Below are 27,298 nucleotides of genomic sequence, written 5' to 3' on the forward strand. Positions count from 1 at the left end.
TCTCCCAAGTCACACAGCTGCAGAAGCTGGCAAGCCCAAGATCCGCAGGTCGGAGAGCAGGGCTCCCGCTCACAGGTTGTGCAGATCGACGAATCTCAGGTTCGGCAGATATGCTGACAGCTCAAGTCCCAAGAACGGGAGATGAGAGGACAGGAAGCAGCCGCAGGATCCGGAGAGAGCAAAAAGCCAGAACGTCTGCTTATATTCAGGTGTGGGCCACACCCCCAAGGAGACTCCCTTTCATCTGATTGGCTACTCACAGTATATTCAATCATGGAAGTGATTACATTAAAACACTGAGAATCATGGCCCAGCCAAGTTGACACACAATCTTAACCATCACAGATGGCTTTAACAAACAGGAATTTATTCTTTCACAGTTTAGGAAGCTGCAAGTCTGAATGCAGGGCACCAGCTCTAGGGCAAGGGTTTCTCTCTCTGTTGGCTCTAGGGGAAGGTCTTTGTCTGCTTTCAACATCTGTGGGCTTGTTGTTCTTTGGAGATCTCAGTATGTTTTGGTATCAATATTCCCCTGTGTCTAAGAGTTTCTCAGGGCAGGGACCCTGTGTCCAAAGGAAGAGCTCTGCTCCCAGCTCTTCTTTCCTTCTGGTAGTAGGTCTCTCCCTCACTGCTCACTTCTCTCAAAAAAAAAAAAAAAAAAACAGGTGACTCAAGCAAGGGCATGACTAGAGTAAGGCAATGAGTAAGGGTGATGATGTAAGTAAGACAGTGACTTGCCACACTAATCCTGCCTCATAGAGATTTTAAGATTTACAACACATAGAATGGAGAATAGTTGCATAATATCACAAAATGGAGGACAATTATATCAGATCACAAAATGGAGGATAATTACATACTAGTGGGAATCATGGCCTAGCCAAATTGACACATATTTTGGGCGGATACAATTCAATCCATGACATTCCACTCTTTGGACCCCCAAATTCATGTGCTTGCCATATGTAAAACACATTCACCCCATCATATCATCCCAAAAGTCTTAAATTTACTCCAAGTCCAAAATATCTTTCCATTCCAGTTGGATTTTTGAGCATCCATAAACCAAGTTCAGTTCAGAGCAAGCCATCAAATTGCAGCAATCTATACTAGATCACAGTGTCAAACATGTTTCTCTTCATTCAGTCGGATTCTGGTCAGCTCATCCCTAGCCACTGTGGGCTAGGTCAATGGATACCAGCCATAGGCTCAGGAGTCCACACACCTCCCTGCACTTCAGGCCAGCCAGCCACTTCGCTCTCTCTCTCTCTCATCCCTATCCCCCATGGGATAGGTCTATGGGCACCAATCATACACTTAGGAGTCCACACACCGGACACCCTGCACTCTCATCCCTAGCCTCAGTGGGCTAAGGCTAGGTCAACAGGTGCCAATGGAACATATCCAAACTCAGCCCATCTCTTCATTGCTGCACCTCCCCCACTTCCACTCATTGAGTGGACCCAGGTGGTCACCACAAGCGAACATACCAGTTACTTGCCAGCTCCCTTTAACTTCCAGTCCTTCTGATGGTCACTGACTTTTCCTGCCTCAGTGCATCCTAAGGTAAACCTCTTCCTCAAATTTCAAAAAGTCAAAATTCCTCTTCATCTGTGATCCTGTGAAATCTAGACTGCAAGTTATCTGTTTCCAAAGTACAATGGTGGAACAGGCACAGGGTAGACATTTCCATTACAAATGGGAGAAATTGGATGGAAAGAAGGGACAATGGGTACCAAGCAAGTCCAAAGCCCACCAGAAAAATTTACACTAGATCTCAAGACTTGAAAATAATCCTCTGTTCTCTGAGACCATCTAGACAACAGCTCTGCCCTCCAGACTCTGGGTGGTGTCCATGCTCTCTGGATTCTGGGTGGAGGCCCCTCAGCACTGGCCTTCAGCTCCATCTTCCAGGCCCACTGGAACAACAATTCTGTTTTCTTGGCTATGGGCGGCCCCATTCTACTTGTCCATCTGAGTGGCGACTCCACCCCTTCAGCCCTGGCAGGCCCCGTTCTTCTATCTCGTGGGCATGCAACCTTGCCCCCTCTGCTTTGAGTGGCGGCCCCATCACCCCAGCAATGGTAGCCCCACACTCTGGAATCGAGTTGGCAAAGATCTGACTCTTTGAAATCTAGGAGGCTGTGGCGCCACTCTTTGAAACCCAGCAGGTCATAATTCCACCCTGCTTCCCGTGCTGTTTCCAATAGTTCTGCTGATCTACAAGTTGTTCCAGGGATGGTCCTTTTCTTTTCTTGAAGGGCAACAAATGTAGCTCCTTTGGCCTGTTTCCTGCCTGTAGAATCCCAAGAGGTAGACAGCATTCTTTTCTTTCATTCTTTCTCTGTCCACTTCAGTCTAAGCTGATGGGCTTTCTGCTGTGGTTGTTGGTTAGATCCATCAGTCACGGGCTTCATGTCTTTAACAAAAGATCGCCTAGCCATGTCCTTGGTGAACATTCTAGGACACGTGTCCTTAGTTTGTACGACAGAATATTCCAAATTTTTTAAGTTCTGTTTTCATTTTGCACCATTCATTTTTAAGTTTATCTCTTTCCTCTCACATTTTACTATAAGCAAAGAATCCACACAGCCCCTTTAAGATCTTGCTTAGAAATCTCATTAGCCAGACATTCAAGTTCATCATTTACAAGTTCTACCTTCCACCAAAGATTTGAACATACTTCAGACAAGTTCTTTGCCACTGCATAAAAAGCATCACCCTTTTTCCATTCTCTAATCACATGTTCATCATTTTCTTTTAAAGCCTCACCAGAAGTGCATCTATGTCCACATTTCTAGCAACATTCTGTTGCTGGCGCCATATGTATTCTGTAGGATTATAGAGACTTTCTCTACAACTCTACTCACTTCCTTCTGAGCTCTCACCAGAATTGCTTTTGATGTCCATAATTACACCAACAGTCTCTTCAAGGAAATCTGGGCTTTTACTATTAGGCTTTTACTATTAAAACTCTTCCAGCCTCTGAAAACATTCCCCTTGAGAACAGGAACAAGACAAACATGCCCTTTATCACCACTCTTATTTAACACTGTGCCAAAAGTCCTAGCTAGAGCAATAAGGCAAGAAAAAGAAATAAAGGGTGTCCAAACTGGTAAGGAAGAAGTAAAATTGTCCCTAGTTGCGGATGATACAACATAGAGAACCCTAAAGACTCCAAAAGAAAACTACTTGGACTAATAAAAAGATTCAGCAGAGTAGCAGGATACAAGATAAACATACAGAAAATCAGTCGGATTCCTATACACCAATAAAGAGAACTACGAAAAGGAAATCAGGAAAGCAATACCATTTATAATAGCCCTTAAAAAAATAAAACACTTAGGAATAACTCTAATCAGGGACGTAAAAGACCTATACAAAGAAAACTACAAAACACTACTGCCAGAAACCAAAAAAGACCTACATAAATGAAAAAACATACCATGCTCATGGATAGGTAGACTCAACATTGTGAAAATGTCAATCCTACCCAAAGCAATCTACAAATACAATGCAATCCCGATCCAAATACCAACAGCATTCTTTGACAAGATGGAAAAACTAATTATTAATTTTATATGGAAAGGGAAGAGGCCTCAGATAAGTAAAGCACTATTGAAGAAGAATAATAAAGTAGGAGGACTCACACTACCTGATCTCAGAAGCTACTATACAGCTACAATAATCAAAACAGCCTGGTACTGGTACAACAGACACAGTGACAAATGGAACAGAATTGAGAACCCAGATGTAAATCCATCCACCTACCGTCACCTGATCTTCGACAAAGGGCCAAAGTCCATCAAATGGGGAAAAGACAGCCTTTTTTTAACAAATGGTGCTGGCAAAACTAGATGTCTTTCTGTGAAAAAAAAAAAGAAACAGGACCCATACCTCACACCATACACAAAAACTAATTCAAAATGGATCAAAGACATAAATATAAACCCCAAAACTAAAAAGATCGTAGAAGAAAAAATAGGGTCAATGCTAGAGGCCCTAATACCCAGCATAAACAAGATACAAACCATAACTAACAATACACAAACACCAGAAGATAAGCAAGATAACTGGGATCTTCTAAAAATTAAACACTTATGCTCATCAAAAGACTTCACCAAAAGAGTAAAAAGAGAACCTGCAGACTGTGGGAAAAAAAAAAAAATTGGCTACGACAAATCCAACAAAGATCTAATCTCTAAAATCTATAGGAAAATCCAACACCTTTACAACAAAAAGACAAATAATCCAATTAAAAAATGGGCAAAGGATGTGAACAGACACTTCACCAAGGAAGACATTCAAGCAGCTAACAGACACATGAGGACATGCTGGCGATCACGAGCTGTTAGAGAAATACAAATCAAAACCACAATGAGATACCATCTCACCTCAACATTACTGGCCCGAAACAACAACAAAAAAAAAGAAAAACAAAAAATAAACAAATGTTGGAGAGGCTGCGAGGAGATTGGAACTCTTATGCACTGCTGGTGGGAATGCAAAATGGTACAACCATTTTGGAAAATGATATGGTGCTTCCTTAAAAAGCTAGAAATAGAAATACCATATGATCCAGCAATCCCACTCCTAGGAATATATCCCAGAGAAATAAGAGCTGTCACACGAATAGAAGTATGCACACCCATGTTCATTGCAAGATTATTAACAATAGCAAAAAGATGGAAACAACCTAAGTGCCCATCAACAGATGAATGGATAAACAAACTATAGTGCATGCACACAATGGAATACTACACAACCATAAAGAACAATGATGAATCTATGAAACATCTCACAACATGGATGAATCTGGAGGGCGTTATGCTGAGTGAAATAAGTCAATCACAAAAGGATAAATATTGTATGAGACCAGTGTTATAAAAACTCATGAAAAGGTAGGTTTACACACAGAAACAATCTTTGATGGTTAAGAAGGAGGGGAGGTGTCTGGAGGGAAAAACACTAACTAAACGATAGATAAGTGGTAACTTTGTTGAAGGATAAGACAGTACACGATACTGGGGAAGCCAGTACAACTTGTCCAAGGCAAAGTCATGGAAGCTTCATAAACGCATCCAAACTCCCTGAGGGACTGAATTACTGGGCTGAGGGCTGGGGACTATGGTCTCGGGGACATCTAGCTCAGTTGACATAACATAGTTTACAAAGAAAATGTTCTACATTCTATTTTGGTGAGTAGCACCTGGGGTCTTAAAAGCTTGTGAACAGCCATCTAAGATACTCCACTGGTCCCACCGTCTGGAGCAAGGGAGAGTGAAGAAAACCAAAAACACAAAGGAAAGGTTAGTCAAAGGAGTAATAGACCACAACTACCACAGCCTCCACCAGACTAGATGATGCCCAGCTACCACCACCAATTGTTCTGACAGGGATCACAATAGAGTGTCCCAGACAGAGCTGGAGATAAATGTAGAACAAAATTCAAACTCACAAAAAAAGACCAGACTTAGTGGTGTGACAGAGACTGGAGAAACCCCACGACTATGGCCTCTGGAGGCCTTTTTAACTCAGTACTGAAGTCATTCCTAAAGTTCACACTTCAGTCAAAGATTATACTGACCCATAAAACAAAATAAGCATAAATGGGCACACCAACCCAGGGGGAAGGATGAGAAGGTGGGAGGGGACAAGAAAACTGGTAATGGGGAGCCCAAGGTTGAGAAAGGGAGAGTTTTGACACGTCATGGAGTTGGCAACTAATGTCACAAAACAATATGTGTATTAATTGTTTAATGAGAAACTAATTTGCTCTGTAAACCTTCATTTAAGTCACACACACAGAAAAAAAAAAACCTCTTCCAGCCTCTACCAGTTACAAAATTCCAAAACTGCTTCCACATTTTAGGTATCTGTTAGAGCAGCACCCCATGCCCGGTACCGAATTCTGTCTTAGTTATCTAGTGCTGCTGTAACATAAATACCACAAGTGGATGGCTTTAACAAACAGAAATTTATTTTCTCAAAGTTTAGGAGGCTAGAAGTCTGAATTCAGGGCACCAGCTCTAGGGGAAGGCTTTCTCTCTCTGTCAGCTCTGGGGCAAGTTACTTGTCATCAATCTTCCCTGGTCAAGGAGCTTCTCAGCGCAGGGACCCTGGGTCTCAAGGATGTGCTCTGCTCCTGGCGCTGCTTTCTTGATGGTATGAGGTCCCCCTGTCTCTCTGCTAGCTTCTTTCTTTTATAGCTCAAAAGAGATTGACTCAAGATAAAATCTAATCTTGTAGATTGAGTCCTGCCTCAATAACATAACTGCCTCTAATCCTGCCTCATTAACATCATAGAAGTAGGATTTACAACACAGGAAAATCACATCAGATGACAAAATGGTGGACAATCACACAATACTGGGAATCATGGCCTAGCCAATTTGACACATATTTTGGGGGGACACAATTCAATCCATGACACAATGCTCTGAATTCAGACTTTCAGCCTCTGAACTGTGAGAAAATAAATTTCTCTTTCTTAAAACCACCCACTTATAGTATTTCTCTTACAGAAGCACTAGGAAACTAAGACACACCATTATAGCTTGGAGTCCTCAAACCCTTTGCACAGACCCCTAATGAGCTCAGGGAATTCACACCCAGAACACAACCTCCCCACAAAAGCCATAGAACTCACACCCTAGGAATCAGACCTCCAAACAGTGAATAGCTCTTACATCCTAGACACAGAACTCTATACAGCAAAAAGAGCTCACACCCTGAGGAAAAGACCCCAAGGAACTCAGATTCCTCACCTGTAGTCAGGGCTTGTCTCAGACAACTAAAGAACTCAGAGACCTCACACCCTGGAACAATGGACAGACCTCACACCCTAAACACAAAATCCCAAAACAGTTCAGCATGCTTACACCCTGGAACAAGTGTCTCTTTAGAGTTCTGAGACCTCACACCAAGAACACAGACCCCAAAGACCTCAGAGACCTCCAAACTAGCTGCCCAACCCACAAAATTTCAGCGTTATCACACCCTGAACACAGACCTCCAAAATACTGAAAGACCTCACATCCACAGAAATTGACTGTTCAGAGACCTCCCATCCTGGACAAAGACCCAAAAGCAGACTTACAGCTTGACACAGATCCCCATGCTGGTGAAAAACCTTAAACACTGAAAAACAGACTCACAATTAACTTAGAAACATTACACCTTGCACCACTTTTTCAAAGTGCTCAGAAAACTCACACCATAATGATAGACCCCCAAAACAACTTACAAGCCTCACTCTTTGGGACACAGATCTCAAAAGGTATCATGGATTTTACATCTCATACCCTGGAACACAGATCATAAAAATGTTCAGAGACCTTACACTTTAAACACACCCCCCAACACAGCCCCAAGAGTCCCAAGCAGCACCCAGACCTCATACCATGGAACCAGATCTACAAACAGAAACAAATCTCAAACTTTGATTTAGGGAGTTCCAAAGAACTCAGAGACCTCACACTCTGAGACTGACCTGAGAATCCAGAGACTTCACACTGCACAAGGACATCAGAAGAGCTCAGGAATCTCTCAGGCTAAAAATCAATTCCCAACAACTTAGAGATCTCAAAGTAGACCCAAATCTACAGAGATCACAGATCTCTCACCCTGAACACAGACTCGGAAATAGTTCAGCATCCTTACACCCTAGGACAGATACCTCCTATTATGGACTGAATTGTGCCCCTCAAAAATATGTGTTGTAACCTCTATGCCTGTTGTTATAATCCCATTTGGGAATGGGTAATCTTTGTTATGTTAATGAGGCAGCATTAGTGTAGGGTGGGTCTTGAGTCAATCTCTTTTGAGATATAAAAGAGATTAAACAAGCAATCGAGCAGAGGAGAGATGGGGTGAAATAGATGCTAAGACACATGGATATCTCCAAGGAACCAGGAAGCAGAAGCTGAAGACACAAGACCTTCCTCCAGAGAGAGAAAGTCTTCCCCTAGAGCCAGCACTCTGAATTTGGATTTCTAGCTTCCTAAACTGTGAGAAAATAAATTTCTGTTTGTTAAAACCATTCGCTTGTGGTATTTCTGTTATAGCAGCACTAGATAACTAGGACACCCCCCTGGAGATCAGGGACATCACATCTTGAACACAGACACTCAAATATCCAGACTCAAACCTTGGAAGACAGACCTTCAATACCTCAATGAGTTAAGAGATGTCACACCCTGACCACAGACCACAAAATACTTCAGAGATTACATACTCTGTACACTAACCAAAATGCCTCATACTCAATCTATGGGAAATCAGACCCTCAAAAGATTTCAGCAACCTCACACCCTAAACAAAGGCTCTCAAATATCTCAAACTGAAAATTTAAAACAATAACCCTCAAAGAGTTCAGAGACCTCATACACTGAACACAAACCCCTGAATACCATAATCTAATTTGAACACAGATACTCAATGATATAAGAGACCCTACATCCTAAACACAGACCACAAAAACTAAGTCTCAAACCATGGGATACTGGCCTCAAATTGTTCAGAGGTCTCACATCCTGAAAACTGATCTCTAAATACCTCAGAATCAAACCTTGGAACACAGACTCTCAAAGAGTTCAGAGACCTCACACTATGGACACAGACTCTCAAATACTGTACACTCAAACCTTGGAACACAGACCCTCAAGCAGTTCAAGGTCCTAAACCCTGAACTTAGATGCCAAATAACTGACCCAAACATAGGACACATACTCTAAAAGTTCAGAGGCCTCTAACCCTGAACACATATACCTCAGACTCAAACCTTGGAATACAGACTCAAAGACTTCAGAGAACTGACATCCTGAATACAGACCCCAAAATACCTCAGCCCGAACTTTGGGACACAGACACAATAAAAATTCAGACACTTCACATCCAGGATACTGACCCCCAACTACCTCAGATTCAAACCTTGAGGTATAGATCTCAGTGAATTCAGGGGCCACACACCCTGGACACAGGTCCCCAAATACCTCAGACTCAAACATTGAAACCTAGATCCTCCAAAAGTTCAGAGACCTAATACTCTAAACATCAAACCCCAAATTATACAAATTGGAACACAGACCCTTGAATAGATCAAAGACCTCACAGTCTGAATACAGATTCATAAATACCTCAGACTCAAATGTTAAAATATAGACCCTCAAAGATTTAAGAGTATTCAACCTGCACACAGACCTTCCCTGCCCCAAGTTGCTCAGATTCACACCTGGATCACAGACCCTCAAAGGCCGTGGATCAGAGACCTCACACACTGAACCCTGACCCCCAAACACCTCATACTAAAACCTTGAAATGAGTTCACAGACCTAACGCCCTGAATACAGACCCGCAGGTACCTCAGAATCAAACGTTGGAATAAAGATCACCAAAACTTTTAGAAACAACAAACCCTGAATTAAGACCCCAAATACCTTGGGACAAATATTCAGAGACATTACACTCTAGACACACACCTTGAAATACCTCAGACTCAATATTTAGAACATAGATCCCAAATACGTCAGACTCATACCTTAAAACGCAGACCCTCAAAGAGTTCAGAGACCTCAAAACTGAACACAGACCCCCCAAATACTTCAGGACCAATTTTGGGGACACAAACTGCCAAAGAGCTCAGAGACCTCAAACCCTAACCACAGTCCTCCAAATACCTCAGATTCAAACCTTGACTCAGACCCTCAAAGAGTTCAGAGACCTCAAATCCTGAGCACAGATGTCCAAATATATCTCATTAAAATCTTGGGAAACAAACCACCAAAGAGTTCAAAGCCTTCACACCCTGAACATGCTGAACATGAGCCCACAATACCTTAGACACAAATACTGGGACACATCACTCTAAAATTTCAAAGATCTCAAACTCTGAACACAGACCCCAACTTTGGAACAGACCTTGAAATAGTTGAGAGACTTAACACAACTGAACACAGTCTCAGACATTGGGAAACAAGACCCTCAGAGAAATCACAACAGGAGCACTGACCCTCAATACCTAAGATTCAAACTTTGAACACAGACTTCAATGACTTCAAACACAACACATCCTGAACAGGGACACCCAAATACTTCAGACTCAAAACTTGGAACAAAGACCTTCAGATACCAACCTTGGAACTCATACCCTAAAACAATTCAGATACCTCAAACCCTAACACAGACCTCCAAATACCTCAGAATCAATTCTTGGGACACAAATTGCCAAGAACTCAGATACCTCAAACTCTGACCACAAACTTCCAAATACCTCAGACTCAAATCTTGGGGCACACCTCAAAGAGTTCAGAAACATCACACCCTGAACACAAACTCACAAATACCTCAGACTCAAATATGGGAACTCAGACCCAAAAAGAATTTATAGACCTTACACCCTAATCTCAGAACTCAGATACCTCTGACCTGAACTTATGACACAGACCTTAAAAGTTCAGAGACATTATACCTGGAAGAGTGACCCCAAAATACCTCAGTCATAAATCTTGGAAAAAGACTCTCAATGATTTCAGAGATCTCAAACCTTGAACACTGAGCCCCAAATACCATAGACTCAAACTTTCAGTCACAGATCCTTGAACCCTAAACATACATCTCAAACAACCTCACACTGAAACCTTGAGAAAAAGACCCTCTGAACACAGACACCCAAGTACCTCAAACACAAACCTTGAAATATAGACTCTTAAAGATTTTAGAGACATTTTAAACCATGTATTAGTTACCTAGTGCTGCTGTAACAAAAAATATAAGTGGCTGAATTTAAAGAACAGAAATTTTATTGTCTCACAGTTTTAGAGGCTAGGAGTTCCAATTCAGGGTGTCAGCAAGGCTAGTGCTCTCTCTCTTTCCCTCTCCCTTGCTCCCTCCCTCTCTTTCTCTATAAGTTCTAGGGGAAGTTCCTTGTCTCTGTTTCTGTAGCCCTGGGTGTTTCTTGGAATTCCCTGGTTGCTTGTATAGATATATCTTCACATGGCATCTGTCATCCCCTGTGTGTGTGTGTCTCTGTGTCTGTACTCCCCATGATAAGACACCACTTGGAAGTGATTAGGTTTAGGAACCACCATGCTCGTGCATGGCTTCATCAACATAATAAAAGAAAACCCAAATTCTAAATAGGGTCACATTCACAGGTACAGGGGTTAGGACTTCATATCTTTTGGGGAGACACAATTCAATCCATAACAGACCACAAAGACTCAGACACAGTCCTTGGGACAGACATCATCAAAGATATACTCCATCCTGAACACAAATCCTCAACAGCTGACAGACATTAAACATTAAAACAGAATTAACTTAGAGACTTCACACTCTCCCCTGCCTCCATGCCCCAGATATCTTCCTGGCCTGCAGCTTTGAGAGGGAATATGTGTGGGAATGGCTATCAAGGGTGTGGGATAATTGTGCAAAGAACATAAAGTTGGATCAGTCTGAGTTTACTGATATAAGCTCACTAAGCACAGATTCTTTATTCAATGTTTCAGCTGAGGAGGTTAGGAAAGGATCTAATAGTTTATTTGGTTGAATCGCTGAAGAATGGATTACACGGTGGCCTACACTGAATCAAGTTGAAGTACCAGACCTGCCTTGGTATACTGTAGAAGAAGGTATCCAAAGGCTTAGGGAAATTGGCAAGTTAGAGTGGATTTATCAGGTTAGACCCACGGACCCATGCATGGAGTGCCCAGAGGACACACCTTTTACCACAACGGTGAGGAACAAATTTGTGATTGGAGCCCCAGCATCCTTGAAGACTGCTGTGATTGCCATATTATGTAACTCAGATTTGACAGTGGGAGCTATGCTAACTGAATTAAGACACCTAACTACAATAATGGTACAGTGGTTAAGAGCTCAGCTGCTAACCGAAAGGTCAGCAGTTCGAATCCACCAACTGCTCCTTGGAAGCCCAATAGCCCAATGGGGCAGTTCTACTCTGTCCTGTAGGGTCGCTATAAGTCAGAATCAACTCGACAGCAATGTTTTTGTTTTTGTTTTTAACTACACTGGGGCTGATTGGACCCCACAGTGGTAGGGGCCAAGTGGTGGCACTCAATTGACAAAACACAGAGGGTGTGGACAGCAGAGTGAAAGCAGTAACCAGAATAGTCTGACTCATATGGACTTATGGTGTTGGCTACTTAGTCATGGTATCCCTAGGAGTGAAACAGATGTGAAATCAACTAAATATTTACTTGATCTGTACAAGTGGAAGAATTTTAGTTCCAGTGAACAGCAGTCTAATTCGAATCATCAGTATAGACTCATGGCCCCTCAATCAATTCCCAAACTTGAGCAAGTTTACAGACTGACAACCCCTTGAATGAGGAGGAGGCCAGGGCTCCTTGAGGAAGGACCCCACTACACTGCCAAAAACTTATACTGTTAATCTTTCTCCCAGCCTCCCCCAAGGCGATCTATGGACTTTTTACAAGAATGTTCACTGGGAAAAAGGAAATAATCAGACTTTTGGGGGATTACTGGACACTGGCTCTGAACTGACACTAATTCTAGGAGACCCAAAATGTCACTGTGGCCCACTAGTCAGAGTAGGGACATATGGAGGTCAGGTTATTAATGGAGTCTTAGCTCAGGTCCATCTCACAGTGGGTCCAGTGGGTCCTTGAACTCATTGTGTAGTGATTTCTTCAGTTCCAGAATGTATAATTGGAATAGATACACTCAGCAACTGGCAGAACTCCCACACTGAATTCTGACAAGTGGAATAAGGGTTATTATGGTAGGAAGAGCCAAGTGGAAGCTATTAGAACTGCCCTTGCCTAGGAAAATAGTAAACCAAAAGCAACAGTGCATTCCTAGAGGGACTGCAGAGATTACTGCCACCATCAAGGACTTGAAGGATGCAAGAGTAGTGATTCCCACCACATCCCCATTCAACTCGCCTATTTGGCCTGTGCTAAAAAACAGATGGATCTCGGAGAATGACAGTGGATTATCAAAAACTTAACCAGGAGGTGACTCCAATTGCAGCTGCTGTTCCAGATATGGTTTCACTGCTTGAGCAAATTAATACATCTGGTACCTGGTATGCAACTATTGATCTGGCCAATGCCTTTTTCTTGAATCCAGTTTTGAAGAAACACCAGAAGCAGTTTACCTTCAGCTGGGAAGGCCAGCAATACACCTTCACTGTCGTACCTCATAGGTATATCAACTCTCTAGCCCTATGTCATAATTTATTCTGCAGGGAACTTGATCACCTTTCCTTTCCACAAGATATTATGCTGGTCCATTACATTAAATGACATTATGCTGATTGGACCTAGTAAGGAAGAAGTACCAATGACTCTAGACTTACTGGTAAGACATTTGCATGTTAGAGGGTGGGAAATTAATCTGACAAAAATTCAGATGCCTTCCACTCAGTGAAATTTCTAGGGGTCCAATGGTGTGGGACATGTCAAGATATTCCTTCTAATGTGAAGGATAAGTTGTTGCATCTGGCCACTCCTAAAACTAAGAAGGAGGCACCATGCCTGGTGGGCCTCATTGGATTTTGGAGAGAACATATCCTTCATTTGGGTGTGCTACTCCGGCTTATTTATTAAGTGACTGAAAAAGCTGCTAGTTTTGATATGGGCTCATAATAAGAGAAGGCTCTGCAACAGGTTCAGGCTGCTGTGCAAGCCACCCTGCTACTTAGGCCATATGATCCGGCAGATCCTATGGTGCTTGAAGTGTCAGTGGCAGATGGAGATGCTGTTTGGAGTCTTTGGCAGGCCCCTATTGGAGAATCACAGCGCAGACCCTTAGGATTCTGGAGTAAAGCTCTGTCATCCTCTGCAGATAACTACTCTCTTTTTGAGAAACAGCTCTTGGCTTGTTACTGGGCCTTAGTAGAGACTGAACGCTTAACCATGGGCCACCAAGTCACCATGTGTCCTGAGCTAACCATCATGAACTGGTGTTATCTGACCCACAGAGTCATAAAGCACTCCATTATTAAAAGGAAGTGGTATATACAAGTTAGGGCTCGAGCAGAACTTGAAGGTACAAGTAAGTTACATGAGGAAGTGGCCCAAATGCCCATTGCAGTGCAATGGCTCTTTTCTATGGCCTTTCTTGCCATGGTCTTGTTACTCCCACCAAATGATTCGGTGGAGCTATGCAAATAAGGTGCTTGTGACCCACCAAGGGATTGGACAGCTTACTGATAATACAAATAAGGTGAATGGCACCCTCGTGGGGATGAGACCATGCAAATAAGGTGTATGGAACCCTAACGAGGGGATTGGTTATTTTTTCCATCCTGCTAGTCTTAAAATGAGCTACCTCAGAGGCAGAAAGGGGGGACCTCACTACCATCAAGAAAGAAGAAACGGGAGCAAAGTGCATCCTTTTGACATGGGACCCCTGCACTGAGGACTCCTAGACCCAGGAGACAGAGAGAGAGAGCTGTAATACCAGAGACGGCAAGAGATGGTGAGAAGCAGTGGCAGGGAAATGGTGGCAGCAGAGGCAGCAGAACCAGGAGATTGGCATGAGACAGTGCAGTGGGCTTCCTGGCCCATGGAGCAAGACAGTTAAAGTGGGTGTGCTGACCCACGGAGCAAGAGAGCTGAGTGCCTTGAGACAGGAGGGTTCCTGGTGAATTGGAGTGCCTCCAGAGAGATCTGAGTGCATTAAGGCAGGAAGCTTACTGGCAGAGAGGGGTGCCTCCAGGCACTTATTGGTGGAGCTGAAGAGCTTTGTTACACTTTCCCAAGCAGGGCAGAAGCCGGTCTTAAGGGGCTGAGGGTTTGAGAAGCCGAGGGCCAGAGAGAGTCCTGCTTGTGGGCATAGCTGAGAAGAGGTTGTCCTGACCGAAGAACTGTATCCTGAATTGTAACCTGTTACTTTCCTAATAAACCCCATAACTGAAAGTACAGTTTGTGAGTTCTGTGTGGTCTTTGCAATGAATTATGAAACCCAGCAGAGAAATAGAGAGTACTGTAGGAGGGATGGCTGGTGTCAGAATTGGTAAAAAGTTGGAGGGTGGAGGTATATCTGACCTCCACCTTATAGGAATAAGCCTTGGGCTGATGCTGTTGATAATGATTTTCCCCCCTTGTGAAGTTAAAGGAGGTCAGATGCCTTCGCGTGCCAGGTTTACACCCATATTCTCCACTCCTGTCACATTATCTTCCTTCTCCCAGTGTGCACCTATAGCCTCACGCGGAGTTCCTTATGATAAGTTGACTGAGGAAGATAAAGCTTGTGGTTTACGGATGGTTCTGTGTGATATGCAGGCACCACTCAGAAGTGGACAGTGGCAGCACTGTGGCCCTATTCTGGGACCTCCCTGAAGGACAGTGGTGAAGGGAAATTATCCTAGTGAGCAGAACTTTGAGCAGTGCACCTGGTTGTTCATTTTGATTGGAAGGAGAGATGGCCAGATGTGTGATTGTATACTGATTCGTGGGCTGTGGCCAATGGTTTGGCTGGATGGTCAGGAACTTGGAAAGAACATGATTGGAAAATTGGTGACAAGGAGGTATCAGGAAGAGGCATGTGGATAGACCTCTCTGAATGAGCCAAGAAGTGAAGATATTTATGTCTCATGTGAATGCTCACCAAAGGGTGACCTTGGCAGAGGAGGATTTTAACAATCAAGTGGATAGGATGATGTGTTCTGTGGATACCAGTCAGCCTCTTTCCCCAGCCACCCCCATCATTGCTCAATGGACTCATGAACAAAGTGGACACGGTGGCAAGGGTGGAGGTTATGCATGGGCTCAGCAACAGAGACTTCCACTCTCAAGGCCAACTTTGCTACAGCCACTGCTGAGTGCCTGATCTGCCAGCAGCAGAGACAAACACTGAATCCCCAATATGGCACCATCCCTCAAGGTGATCAGCCAGCAACCTGGTGGCAAGTTGATTACATTGGACCACTTCCATCATGGGGAGGGCAGCATTTTGTTCTTACTGGGATAGACACTTATTCTGGATACAGATTTACCTTCCCTGCACACAATGCTTCTGCCCAAACTGCCATCTGTGGACTTACAAAATGCCTTATCTGCCATCATGGTATCCAATACAGCTTTGCCTCAGATTGATATTATATAATGGAGGTTAAGAAGAGTATGTTTGGAATACAAGAGATCCCTTAGGACATCTCTTAGTACTACCATGCTCTGTGATTAAAGTCAATGGAAAACTGCAGCAACCCAAAAGCTACTAACGGCCCAGACCCTCCAGGCAAAGAACCACAATTAGCTGAGTTGCTTGCTGAGGGCAAAGGCAATACGAAATGGGTGGTGGAAGAAGGTAGTTCTAAATACCAGCCATGACTATGTGACCAATTGCAGAAACAAGGACTGTAATTGTTTTTAGTATTTCTTTCTTGTTTTGTTATATGTGTGTGTGTGTATATGTGTATATATATAGCAAATATCTTTGTTTTCTTTTCTCCCTTATTTCATTACTTATCATAAAATATAAGATGTAAATGGGACTAGTGCATTTTCAGTTGTACACATGTTAGTTGTACCATGTTAGGCACAAGTATGACTTTATAATTGTTTTCAGAGATTATGTATGGTTTAAGGAGATGTGTACAGATGTCAAGTTGACAAGGGGTCGACTGTGATGGTTAAGGTTATATGTCAACTTGGCTAGGCCATGATGCTCAGTGGTTTGGCAGATATGCAATCATCCTCCATTTTGCGATGTGATGTGAGCAGCCAATCAGTTGAAAGTGGAGTTTCCTTGGGGGTGTGGCCTACATCCAATATATACGATGTTTTGGCAAAGCTCTCTCTCTCTCTCTGCATCCTACATCCATCTTGTCATCCTCTGACCTCCAGTTCTCGGGACATGAGCCAGTAGCCTGCCATCTGACTTGCAGATTTTGGGATTCACTAGCTCCCGCAGCCCCATGAGCCAGCAGCCTGCTGTCTGAGCTGCCGATTTTGGGTTCATTAGCTCCTGCAACCATATGAGTCAGAAGAAGCCTCCAGGCTGACACCTGACCCACAGATTTTGGACTTGCCAGCCTCCACAACTGCATGAGCCATTTCCTTGAAATAAATCTCTCTCTATATATATTTGGAAACTCTGGTGGTGTAGTGGTTAAGTGCTATGGCTACTAACCAAAAGGTCAGTCATTCAAATCCACTAGGTGCTCCTTGGAAACTATGGGGCAGTTCTACCCTGTCCTATAGGGTCGTTATAAGTCTAAATCAACTCGACGGCAATGGGTTCTATATATATTTATATATATACTCTTCACTGGTTTTGCTCCTCTAGAGAACCTAGCCTAAGATACACAGGTTCCAGCATTTGCATGTTTTATTGTAATAACTTCATGGTAGAAACAGCTGTTTAATCTCTTCACTGACAGAACCCAGAGATTTTCCTTCAACCTTCCCCTCACAGGACACCCACCACCATCTGAGAAGAACATCCAAACCCTTTAGCATGGCATTCAAGACCTTACTCAAGATTGGCCTAGTTTTCTACTTATTCCTATCACTCTTCTACGTTCACGCACTCATTCATCAAACTAATATTTGTTGAGGGCCTATTATATACCAAGCACTGTGCTAGGACCTGGAGATACAGCAACAAACAAAACAAAGCCACAGGAGCTTATATTCTAGAACAGGGCTCAGTAAACTTTCTCCGAGGGTCTTATTCACAACTACCCAACTCTGCCTTTGCAGTGCAAAAGTAGCCAGACAATCTGTAAAGGGATGAGTATGGCTGTATTCCAGTAAAACGTTATTTACAAAAGCAGGCGGTGGACTTGTTTTGGCCCTCGGGCCATAGTATGCCAACCTGTGTTCTAGAACCAGTTACCATGGAGTCATCTCCAACTCATGATGACCCCATGTGTGTCAGAGTAAAATTGTGCTCCATAGGGTTTTCAGTGGCTGATTTTTCAGAAGTAGATCGCCAGACCTTTCTTCCGAGGTGAGTCTGGGTGTACTCATATCTCCAACCTGTAGGTTAGCAGCTGAGTGCATTAACCATTTGCACCAGCCAGGGACTCCTGTGTTCTAGAGCTAAACATTAAACCAATACATAATAAATAAATGGCGCTTGGTGATGAGTGCTATGGTGAGAAATTAAACAGGGTGAGGGGATCGAGACTGACTGAAGTGCACAGTTATTTTTCCAAGGAGGTGTCAGAGAAGGCCTCACCATAAAGGAGATATGGAGCAGAGGCCTGAAGGAGATGAGGGAGTGAGCCAGGGGGATAGCTGGGGGAAGAGTGTCCCAGGCAGGGGAACCATCCAGTATAAAAACCCAGCAGTCAGAATGTGACTCATTCTATCATCACTTCCTTCTGATCTCTACTCAAATGACCCCAATCAAGGAGGCCTCCCCAGCCCACCCTAAATATAACCCCTCCACCCCCAGCATAGCCTTTCCCCTGACCATGCCTTATCTTTCTATATGGTACTGCCACCCTCTAATGGATTTTACATTTACTGATCAATGCTATGAGCTCAGGGACTTTGTTTTGTTCTCTGTTGTATCCCCAGCACCTACAACAGTAATCAAGCACATAGCAAGGGCTCAGAAAATTCTTGTTGAAGGGATGCTGGGAGTCAGGCACTTTACACACATTGCTAAGATGCACAAACACCCTCCATGGGAGGGGGCATTGGTGCCATTTTACTGAGACTCAAAGGAACAGTGTCTTGCCCAAGGTCACCCAACCAGGACTTAAAGGCTCCGGGCTTTAAAAAGAGGTCTGCCAGTCTCCAAAACCCACATGTCCTGGATTATCATGGATGTCAGTGAGGCTTGAGGGGAGATGGCCCCCAATATCTGAGGAGAAGATAGACAAGTCCTGAGAGATGGGGACCCATTCTGTCACTGGTGTCAGGAGACAGAAGAGATTCCCTGCAATGAGATCTCCACAAAGCAGTCCAGAGAGATCCTGTGACCCCCTGACAACAGGTTAGACCCTGCAACCCCAGGGCGGGGCTCTGAGGGAAGTAGTCACTTAAATGCCATGGTCTGGACAAGATATGAATGAGTTCACAAAAAGTCACATCACACCCACCTCTCACAGTCTTTTTGGACAGTGACCAGACTGGCATGTCAGGAGAAGGCACTCATATCTGGAATTTGGTCTTTGATGAAGTATCTCAGAATGACCTCATGGAGAGACAGGTGAGCTCTGGGTGAGGTGAGGTTAGTGGGTTTGTACCCACCGTGTGGCTTCTGTAGAGGCCCTCACTGTACACACTATACACTGTTACAACACACACACACACACACACACACACACCTGAGGGTGATGGTAATAATAATAGTAATAGCAGTAGTAGAGGTTATATAATAACAGCTGACGTTTACTATGCCAGGTCCTGTTTAAGAGTTTTATACTTTCTATGCAGTAACTCATTCAATCCCTTCTACCAAGACTCTTACTTCAGGGACACTTTTAAGAATCACCTTCTTCATGAAATCTGCCCTGATCATTGAACTTCAAAGTGACCTCTTCTTCCTCTGAACATTCATGACACTCTTTGTGTACCCCTAGGCAATTCTGGATATTTCATCTTAGTTATTTGTGTGCATGTTCTAGATTGCCTTCAAGATTATAAAAAGTTTTATTCCAAGGCCTTGTCTTATAATTTTAACCTTCATCAAGCTCACATGGTACCCAGAATATATGGGAGGGTCTAGGCTTCGTGACTTTGGGGATGTAAGTACCGCCCATGTCTCAATTCCCTTTCTCTGTCAAATGAAGAAAATAATAGTATCACCCTGGTAGGGTAGTTGTGGAGAGTAAATGAGATAATGTATGTAAAATGCTTCATGTAGTGACTGGTATATAATTAACACTCAATTATTATTAGCTATTATTTAATTTATTATCTCTGTTATTGATCATCAATTCCAAATGATGAATAAATGGAGATAGTCGTACACACACATAGACACAAAAGCTTGAATGCCTACTATACACCAGAAACTTTAAATATCGTATTTAATGGAAGCTTCCCCTTAATCATTCAGGGCAGGTGTGATTAACAGCAAAGTTTACATTCATCTAGTAACCAGTGTCTGACTCCACAGCTTGTGTTTTTCACATTCATGCACTGGATAATTTATGCCTTGGCCTCTCCTTAGAGGCAAGAGAATCATTTGGGGAGGTTTGTCAACATACACCCAGAGACACCCCATGCCCACACCAACCTATCCCTCACATGTGCTTGAATGAGTAGAATTCTCTAGGGAATTTGTTAAAAAATATACACTCCTGGCTTTTCATCCTAAGTTCTCAAGAGGAAGCTAGTAATCAGCTCTTGTCACAAACAAGCATCCAGGTGACTTTAATACACATGGATCACAAACCATACTTAGCAAAGCAATGCAATGGGCAATTGGGTTATATTTAGGAAATTCTCTGCCACAGCTGTATATGGACTGCAAAGATTCCTGAAAATAAGGCCTAGATTCTGATTCAGTAAACTTAGAGTGGGGCCTGAGAAATTGCATTTCTAACAAGTTCCTAGGTGACACTGATGCTGCTGGTCCTAAGCCCATACTTGAGGAACTAGGATGAGGCATTGTGCTCAGGAATCCGGAGTCAGGATTCTTTTTTTTTAATGCTATGATTTCCTCATTTTATTTTATTTTTTTATTGTACTTTAGATGAAGGTTTACAGAGCAAACTAGTTTCTCATTAAACGATTAATACAAATATTGTTTTGTGACATTGGTTGCCAACCCCATGACATATCAACACTCTCCGCTTCTAGACCTTGGGTTCCCCATTACCAGCTTTCCTGTCCACTCTTACCTTCTCTTCCTTGCCCCTGGGCTGGTGTGCCCCTTTAGTCTCATTTTGTTTTATGGGTCTGTCTAATCTTTGGCAAAAGGGTGAACCTCAGGAGTGGCTTCATTACTGAGCTAAAAGCGTGTCCGGGGGCCATACTCACAGGGTTTCTCCAGTCTCTGTCAGGCCGGTAAGTCTGGTCTTTTTTTGTGAGTTAGAATTTTGTTCTACATTTTTCTCCAGCTCTGTCTGAGACCGTCTGTTGTGATCTCTGTCAGAGAAGTCAGTGGTGGTAGCTGGGCACCATCTAGCTGTACTGGACTCAGTCTGGTGGAGGCTGTGGTAGTTGTGGTCTATTGGTCCTTTGGACTAATCTTTTCCTTGTGTCTTGTTTTCTTCATTCTCTCTTGCTCCTGAAGGGATGAGACTAGTGGAGTATCTTAGGTGGCTGCTCACAAGCTTTTAAGACCGCAGACATAACTCATCAAGGTAGAATGTAGAACATTTTCTTCATAAACTGTGTTATGCCCCAAGACCATGGTCCCCACAGCCCTCTGCCCAGCAATTCAGCTCCTCAGGGAGTTTGGATGTGTCTATGGGGCTTCCATGACCTTTCCTTGTACAAGTTGTGCTGGCTACCCCAGTATTATGTACTGTCTTACCTCAAGGGGAATGTTTTTAGCCTCTCTCCATTAAGAATGATATTGGCTGTAGGTTGTGTATAGGTGCCCTTTATTATGTAGAGAAATATCCCCTCTATACCTATTTTATTGAGAGTTTTTATCAGGAATGAGTGTTGGACATTGTCAAATGCCTTTTCTGCATCAATTGAGATGATCTGGTGATTATTTTATTTATGTGGTGGATTACGTTGATTGATTTTCTAATGTTGAACCATCCTTGCATACCTGATATGAATCCCACTTGGTTGCAGTGTATTATTTTTTTGATATGATGCTGAATTCTACTGGCTAGAATTTTGTTGAGAATTTTTGCATCTATATTCATGAGAGATGTTGGTCTGTAATTTTCTTTTTCTGTGGCGTCTTTGCCTGATTTTGGTATCAGGGTTATGCTGGCTTCATAGAATGAATTTGGAAGTATCTGTTCCTTTTCTATGTTCTGAAATAGTTTGAATAGTACTGGTGTAAGCTCTTCTCTGAACGTTTGGTAGAATTCTCCAGTGAAGCCATTTGGGTCAGGGCTTTTTTGTTGTTGTTGGGAGGTTTTTTGTTTGTTTGTTTGTTTTACCTTTTCAATCTCTTCTCTTGTTATGGGTCTGTTCAGATTTTCAACTTCAGTTTATGTTAGTTTGGGTAGGTAGTGTGTTTCTAGAAATTTGTCCTTTCCTCTAGGTTTTCAAATTTGTTGGAGTATAGTTTTTTATAGTACTCTGTTATGATCCTTTTTATTTCAGTTGGATCTGTGTAATGTCCCTCATTTCATTTCTTCTTTGGGTTATTTGCAACCTCTCCTGTTTTTCTTTTTTCAGTTTGGCCAATGGTTTGTCTATTTTGCTGACCCTTTCAATGAACCAACTTTTGTTTGTGTTGATTCTTTCTATTGTTTTTCTATTCTCTATTTCATATATTTCTTCTCTGATCTTTATCATTTCTTTTCTTCTGGTGTCTGTGGGCTTCTTTTACTGTTCTCTTTCTATTTGTTCAAGTTGCATAGCTAATGTTTTGATTTTTTCCCTGTCTTCTTTTTTGATGTGTGCATCTATTGCTGTACATTGACTTCTGAGCACTGCCTTTGCCTTCGCTGTATCTCAAAAGTTTTAGTATGATGTGTTTTCATTCTCATTTAATTCTAGGAATTTTTTTATTCCATTTTTGATTTCTTCTATTACCCAGTGGTTTTTAAGCAGAGTGTTATTTAGTTTCCATGTATTTGTTGTTTTTTTTTTTTCCTTGCTCTTCCTGTTATTAATTTCTACTTTTATGGCATTGTGATCAGAGAAGATGCTTTGTATTATCTCAATGTTTTGGATTTTTTGAGGGTTGCTTAGTGGTCTAAGATGGGGTTTATTCTAGAGAACGTTCCATGTGCATTGGGAAAGAATGTGTACTTTGCTGCTGTTTGGTGGAGTGTTCTATATATGTCTATAAGACCAAGCTGGTTGATCATGGCCTTTAGATCTTCTGCATCTTTGCTGAGATTCTTTCTAAATGTTCTGTCATTTACCGAGAATGGTGTGTTGAAGTCTCCTACTATTATTGTGGAACTGTCAATTTCTCTTTTCAGTGCTGTTAGAGTTTGTTTTATGCATTTTGGAGCCCTGTCATTGGGTGCGTAGATATTTATTATGGTTATGTCTTCATGATGGGTTGTCTCTTTAATCATTATATAATGCCCTTCTTTGCCTTTTTTGGTGGATTTTGTGTTAAAGTCTATTTTATCTGAGATTAGTATTGCCACTTCTGTGCTTTTTTCTTAGCTGTTTCCTTGATATATATTTTTCCACCCTTTGATTTTTAATAAATTTATGTCTTTGTTTCTAAGGTGTGTCTCTTGTAGATAGTTTATAGATCGGTCTTGTTTTTAATCCATTCTGTCCCTGTCTGTCTCTTTATGGGTGCATTTATGCCATTTACATTCAGTATGACTATTGGTAGACGTGAGTTTATTGCTGTCATCTTGTAGCACTTTTTTCTGTGGTACTGACATTTTCTTTGTTCCTCTTACTGTCCAGTGCTGAATTCAGTATTTTTTTGGTGTGTGGATTTGTTTGTTTGTTTGTTTGTTTCATTTTTGTAGATTTTATGTTTACTGACACTTTATGTTTTTCTTCTTTATTCTGATGAGTAGGTTTGTTAACTTTCTTTGTGGTTACCTTGAAATGTACCCCTATCTTCCTAAGTTTAAACCAGTCTTTTATTACTTGATATCACCTTGATTTCCTCTCCATTTGAAATTTCTATACCTACACCATTTATTCCCTCTTTTATTGTTCTAACATTGCTGTCGTTTACAGATTAACCTCTCTGGTTCCCTATTGTAAATCTTTTAGTTTTATTTTATCCTTGACAGTTCATCACCTAGCTTGGCATTTGGCTGATGCAGTCTTGCGTCCTAGATTCAGGCTGTTGTCTGATGTTGTTGGTTCTCTAACCAAAGGACTCTCTTTAATAATTCCTATAAGTTTGGTTTGGTTTTTACATATTCCCTTAATTTCTGTTTATGTGGAAAAGTCCTAATTTTGCCACTGTATTTGAGTGAGAGTTTTGCAGGATATATTACTGTTGGTTGACAATTTTTTTCTTTCAAGGCTTTATATATGTCTTCCCATTGCATTCTTGCCTGCATGGTTTCTGCAGAGTAATCAGAGCTTAGTCTTATGGTTTCCCCTCTGTATGTGACTTTTCATTTTTCTCAAGCTGTTCTCAGGATTCTTTGTCTTTGGTTTTAGCAAGTGTGATTATGATATGTCTTGGTGATTTTCTTTTGGGCGTCTATCCTATATGGGGTTCTTTGAGCTTCTTGGATGGTCAGATTTTCATCTTTCATGATACTAGGGAAATCGTCTGTCAGTAAATCTTCAATGATCCTTCTGTGTTTTCCATTTTTTCCCCCTGTTCTGGAACTCCAATCACTCACTGATTTGTGCTTTTGATTGTATCCCACATCATTCTCAGGGTTTCTTCATTTTTCTTCATTCTTTTCTCTCAGTGGTATCCAAGGATTTGTCTTCATTTTCCCTGATTCTGTATTCCAATGTTTCAAACTTGCTCCTCAAACCTTCTATGACACTGTCTATTTCTGAAATCTTATTGTTTATTTTTTGGATTTCTAATTGCTGTTTTTGTATTTCTAGTTTGTTTATTTTGACATTGTGTTCCTGTATTATTTTCCTGAATTCTTCCATTGTTTTGTCTGTCTTTTCCATGATTTTGCCTGTAGTTTCCATGATTTTGTCTATTTTTTCCTTATTTTTGTCTGCATTTTCCTTAATCTCTTGGAGAGTCCTCAATATTAAAGTTTTGAATTCCCTATCAGGTAGTTCCGGTGCCTTTTGTTCTACTGGAAGGTCATCTGGCGTTTTATTTTGATAGCTTACTTTAGCCATCCTGTCCTGTTTTTTTATATGGTTTGATATTGCCTGCTGTCTTCAAGACATTCTGTAATTATTTTCTTTGTTTATTGATTGTAGATTTCTTTGTTTCATCCTGCTTTTTTGTTTTATTTGGCTATTTCTGGGTAGATGGGTTGGGCATTCTTTTTTGTTTGCTTGTCTGTGGGCACAATACTTCTCACCAACTTGTCCAGGTGAGCAGGGCTGGTCACTCAGCTATGGTGCAGCAGGGCAGGTCCAGCAGAGGGAGGATGGTGGGGATGGGCTCTTTGCAGCACATCTGGGGGAGCCTGTTGTTGGAGTGGTGCAGATCTGGGAAAGCTGTGTGCTGGTGGCTTTCTAGCAGGGTGTTGTGGCACAGCCCATTAAGAAGGGGCAGAGACTGCTCATGCAGCTAGGTTGGTGGGAGAAAGGAAAGGAAAGAAGGTAGAGAAAGATAGGAAACTGGAAAAAAAAGAAAGAGAGAGAAAGGCACACACAGCCAGGTGGTCGGGAGAAAGAAAAGGAAGGAAGGTAGAAAGAGACAAGAAACTAGGGAAAAAAATGCCCTGAGGGAGCCTACCAGCGTGGTAGTGTAGACCTGGGAAATGACTACCCAGCAAAGCGGCACTGCACAGCTCGTCAAGAAGGAGCAGAGCTGGCACACGGTGCCAGTTGGTCAGGATAAAGGAAAGGAAAGAAGGTAGAGAAAGACTAGAAACCAAGAAACAAAAAATGCCCCAAGGGAGCCCACCCGAGTGGTGGCACAGACTGGAGAAGTGACTCCCTAGGAGAGCGGCATTGCACAGCCTGTCAAAAAGTAGCAGAGATGGCACACGGCACCAGGTGGTCAGGAGAAAGAAAGGGAAGGAAGGTAGAGAGAGACAAGAACCCAAGAAAAGAAAAAAAATGCCCCAAGGGAGCCCACTGGCATGGCAACATGGACCCGGTAAGTGGCTCCCCTGCCAAGTGACACTGCACAGCCCATCAAGAAGGAGCGGAGATGGAGTGTAGAGCCAGGTATTTGGGGGAAAGGAAAGGAAGAAAGGTAGAGAGAGTCGAGAAACCTAGAAAATAGAAGAAAAAAAGTCCCAAGGAAGCCCACTGGCTTGGCGGTGAGGCCTGGGGAAGTGGTTCCCCAGCCAAGCGGTGCTGCTCAGCCTGTCAGGAAGAATGACACACAGCGCCAGGTGTTCAGGTTTCCTTTCTTCTGAAAGGAAAGGAAGGAGGTGAGAGACAGAGAAGAAACAAAAAGAAGCCAAAAAAAGCAACAATACCAACAAAAAAGTCACTGAAGGAGCCGGCTGGTGGGGGCAGGGCTAATCCAAGTGGCAAGGAGCCAGCATCTCCCTGGCCAAGGGACTGTAGCCTGCCAGAAAGTGGCGGAGGTCATGCAGAAGGAAGAAGGATGGAGGATGGGAAAAAGTGTATCCCTAGTCACCGGGTGCTATGTCTCCTGCTGGGAGCTCCATGAAGTTGCCTTCCTGTACTCCCTTTTGGATGTTCTTGGTAGCTGAGGGGTCCAAGATGGTAAATCTGTGCCGTGTTAGCTGATAGGAGACCTCCATTCTGTAGCGCTCCTCATTCTCTGTTCTCTGTCAGTTTCTTATTCCATTTGGTACTTGGTTGAGTTCTTTATCCCTTCATTTGATGCTTAGGGTTCCAGGATTGATGTTTGTATCTGTTTTACATAGTTTTTTGAGTCTTTGCTGTGGAGGGACAGCATGGTGCTTCTGTCTATAGCTTTATGTTGGCTCTGCCCTGACTCAGGATTCTGAGACTACACTAAGGCTCAGCTGGAAAGAACACCCTAATAGACTTGTCCTGTCATCTGAGGGAATAGCCACGGAGGCTGCTGGCAGGAATGCCGCCAGGTGCTTACCATTCTGAATGTCTCTGGAAATGTGCCATTTTACCCCAGACATGTGAATTGCTTAGTCATAATGCAGATGACACAACTGACCCAATTTTCTCATCAGCAAGAACTGTATTCCTGTAATGGAGATTGCCTTGCATCACTACGTCCACTCATTTTAGCCAATAGCAACAAGTAGCAGGAGTTTTGATAAAGTTTAGTGGTACCAAAATGGCTGTGGGACCGTGAAACTGTTTGTGACTTGGATTAGGAGACAGTGCATGCCTAGAGTTAGGACTGAATCTTTGAAACCATGTAGGGAATTTGACTGGAAGAAAGCTGTGGTGTGGAAAAGAAAACAGACTTCACAAAGTGAAACAAAACTTCTTTAATTTCACTATTTTGTCTAGGACCACTTTTCTTTAAAAAAAAACTATTATACAAGTAATGTATATAGTTACTGTAAAAAAAATATAAAACTCAGATCAACAAAATACCCATAAATCCACAATGTAATATTGTGAATATTTTAGAATGAAATCCTTATAACTACATTCTTGTGTATCTGAATTTCCTTAGATAAAGGGCTATATACTTCACTTAACTGATTATTTATACT

This window comes from Trichechus manatus, unplaced genomic scaffold, assembly GCF_000243295.1.
Source record: "Trichechus manatus latirostris isolate Lorelei unplaced genomic scaffold, TriManLat1.0 scaffold00046, whole genome shotgun sequence".
Taxonomy (NCBI): Eukaryota; Metazoa; Chordata; class Mammalia; order Sirenia; family Trichechidae; genus Trichechus; species Trichechus manatus.